This window comes from Triticum aestivum, chromosome 5B (genome assembly GCF_018294505.1).
Source record: "Triticum aestivum cultivar Chinese Spring chromosome 5B, IWGSC CS RefSeq v2.1, whole genome shotgun sequence".
NCBI lineage: Eukaryota > Viridiplantae > Streptophyta > Magnoliopsida > Poales > Poaceae > Triticum > Triticum aestivum.
Window position 1 is genome coordinate 81022806 of NC_057807.1, and position 3928 is coordinate 81026733.

Here is a 3928-nt window from a genome sequence, read left to right on the forward strand (position 1 = left end):
CACCGTATGAATTATGGTTTAGAGAAACCTAAGTTGTCGTTTCTTAAAGGTTTGGGGCTGCGACGCTTATGTGAAAAAGTTTCAGGATTAAGCTCGAACCCAAAGCGGATAAAATACATCTTCATAGGACACCCAAAACAGTTGGGTATACCTCCTAATTCAGATCCGAAAGCAATATGAATTATTTCTAGAATCGGGTCCTTTCTCGAGGAAAGGTTTCTCTTGAAAGAGTTGAGTGGGAGGATGGTGGAGACTTGATGAGGTTATTGAACCGTCTCTTCAACTAGTGTGTGGCAGGGCACAGGAAGTTGTTCCTGTGGCACCTACACCAATTGAAGTGGAAGCTTATGATATTGATCATGAAACTTCGGATCAAGTCACTACCAAACCTCGTGGGATGACAAGGATGCGTACTACTTTAGAGTGGTACGTAATCCTGTCTTGGAAGTCATGTTGCTGGACAACAATGAACCTACGAGCTATGGAGAAGCGATGGTGGGCCCGGATTCCGATAAATGGCTCGAGGCCATAAAATCCGAGAACGGATCCATGGACTTTGGTGGACTTGCCCGATGATCGGCAAGCCATTAATATAAATGGATCTTTAAGAAGAAGACGAACGTGGATGGTAATGTCACCGTCCATGAAGCTCGACTTGTGGCGAAAAGTTTTTCACAAGTTCAAGGAGTTGACTACGATGAGATTTTCTCATCCGTAGCGATGCTTAAAGTCCGTCGGATTCATGTTAGCATTAGTTGTATTTATGAAATCTGGCAGATGGATATCAAAACGAGTTTCCTTACCAGTTTTCGTGAGGAAAGGTTGTATGTAATACAATCAGAAAGTTTTTGTCGATCCTAAGGATGCTAAAAGGTATGCTAGCTCCAGCGATCCTTCTAAGGACTGGAGTGAGCATCTCGGAGTTGGAATGTATGCTTTGATGATGATCAAAGATTTTGGGTTTGTACAAAGTTTATGAGAAACTTGTATTTCCAAAGAAGTGAGTGGGAGCACTATAGAATTTCTGATGAATACATGTTGATCAGAAATGATGTAGAATTTCTGGAAAGCATATAGGGTTATTTTGAAAGTGTTTTTCAATAGAAAGCCTGGATTAAGCTACTTGAACATTGAGCATCAAGATCTATAAGGATAGATCAAAATGCTTAATAATACTTTCAAATGAGCACATACCTTGACATGATCTTGAAGGTGTTCAAGATGGACCAGTCAAAGAAGGAGTTCTTGCCTGAGTTGTAAGGTACGAAGTTAAGACTTAAAGCTCGACCACGGCAGAATAAAGAGAAAGGACGAAGGTCGTCCCCTATGCTTAAGACGTAGGCTTTTCAGTATGCTATGCTGTGTACCGCACCTGAAGTGTGCCTTGCCATGAGTCAGTCAAGGGGTACAAGAGTGATCCATGAATGGATCACAGGACAGCGGTCAAAGTTATCCTTAGTAACTAGTGGACTAAGGAATTTTCTCGATTATGGAGGTGGTAAAAGAGTTCGTCGTAAAGGGTTACGTCGATGCAAGCTTAACACATATCCGGATAGCTCTGAGTAGAGATACCGGATACGTATAATGGAGCAACAATTTAGAATAGCTCCAAGTAGAACAGTTATTTGGAATAGCTCCAAATAGAACGTGGGAGCTACATCTAGGAGATGACATAGAGATTTGTAAAGCACACACGGATCTGAAAGGTTCAGACCCGTTGACTAAAACCTCTCTCACAAGCAGAACATGACCAAACCCCAGATCTCATTGAGTCTTGATCACATGATGATGTGAACTAGTTTAGTGACACTAGTAAACTCTTTGGATGTTGGTCACATGGTGATGTGACCTGTCAGTGTTAATCAAATGGTGATGTGAACTAGATTATTGACTCTAGTGCAAGTGGGAGACTGTTGGAAATATGCCCTAGAGGCAATAATAAAAGTGTTATTATTATATTTCTTTGTTCATGATAATAGTATTTTTATTCATGCTATAACTGTATTATCCGGAAATCGTAATACACGTGTGAATACATAGACCACAATATGTCCCTAGTGAGCCTCTAGTTGACTAGCTCGTTGTGATCAACAGATAGTCATGGTTTCCTGGCTATGGACATTGGATGTCGTTGATAACGGGATCACATCATTAGGAGAATGATGTGATGGACAAGACCCAATCCTAAGCCTAGCACAAAGATCGTGTAGTTCGTATGCTAAAGCTTTTCTAATGTCAAGTATCTTTTCCTTAGACCATGAGATTGTGCAACTCCCGGATACCATAGGAATGCTTTGGGTGTACCAAACGTCACAACGTAACTGGGTGGCTATAAAGGTGCATTACAGGTATCTCCGAAAGTGTCTGTTGGGTTAGCACGAATCGAGACTGGGATTTGTCACTCCGTGTAAACGGAGAGGTATCTCTGGGCCCACTCGGTAGGACATCATCATAATGTGCACAATGTGACCAAGGGGTTGATCACGGGATGATGTGTTACGGAACGAGTAAAGAGACTTGCCGGTAACGAGATTGAACAAGGTATCGGTATACCGACAATCGAATCTCGGGCAAGTAAAATACCGCTAGACAAAGGGAATTGTATACGGGATCGATTGAGTCCTTGACATCGTGGTTCATCCGATGAGATCATCGTGGAACATGTGGGAGCCATCATGGGTATCCAGATCCCGCTGTTGGTTATTGACCGGAGAACGTCTCGGTCATGTCTACATGTCTCCCGAACCCGTAGGGTCTACACACTTAAGGTTTGATGACGCTAGGGTTATAAAGGAAGCTTGTATGTGGTTACCGAATGTTGTTCGGAGTCCCGGATGAGATCCCGGACGTCATGAGGAGTTCCGAAATGGTCCGGAGGTAAAGATTTATATATGGGAAGTTCTGTTTTGGTCACCGGAAAAGTTTCGGGCGATATCGGTATTGTACTAGGACCACCGGGAGGGTCCCGGGGGTCCACCAAGTGGGGCCACCTGCCCCAGCAGGTTGCGTGGGCCAAGTGTGGGAGGGGACCAGCCCCTAGGAGGGTTGGTGCGCCCCCCACAAGGGTGCAAGGCGCAAGGGAGAGTGGGAGGGGGCAAACCCTAGTCCAGATGGGCCTTAAGGCCCATATTGGTGCGCCTCCCTCTCCTCTCCCCTCTTGGCCGCCTCCCCTTTGCCATCTAGGGCTGGCCGCACCCCTTGGGGGTGGGAAACCCTAAAGGGGGCGCAGCCCCCCCTTCCCCCTATATATAGATGAGGTTTGGGGCTGCCATAGACATGAGAAATTCTCCCTCTTGGTGCAGCCCTGCCTCTCCTCCTCCTCCTCTCCCGTGGTGCTTGGCGAAGCCCTGCTGGATTGCCACGCTCCTCCACCACCACCACGCCGTTGTGCTGCTGCTGGATGGAGTCTTCCTCAACCTCTCCCTCTCTCCTTGCTGGATCAAGGTGTGGGAGACGTCACCGGGTTGTACGTGTGTTGAACGCGGAGGTGCCGTGCGTTCGGCACTTGATCATCGGTGATTTGAATCATGACGAGTACGACTCCATCAACCCCGTTCACTTGAACGCTTCCGCTTAGCGATCTACAAGGGTATGTAGATGCACTCTCCTTCTACTCGTAGCTGGTTTCTCCATAGATAGATCTTGGTGACGCGTAGGAAAATTTTGAATTTCTGCTACGTTCCCCAACACCTTCGTCCTCTTCGCTCGGGACAAAAATGCGGCAGGGTCGAGCGACAGCTGCTTTGAGCCACCACCTCGTGGTTGGTCACGCCTGCCTTCTTCCTCGTTGGCGGTTCCATTTCGGAGGCGACGGCGGCGGGGACTGCAAATCCTTCGCGCTGATTTGGGAAATGCATGGCGGCGATGGCTAGATCGACGACAGAGACGGAGGCGGCCATCGCGAGGAGCGTCAGAGTTGCTTTGGTGT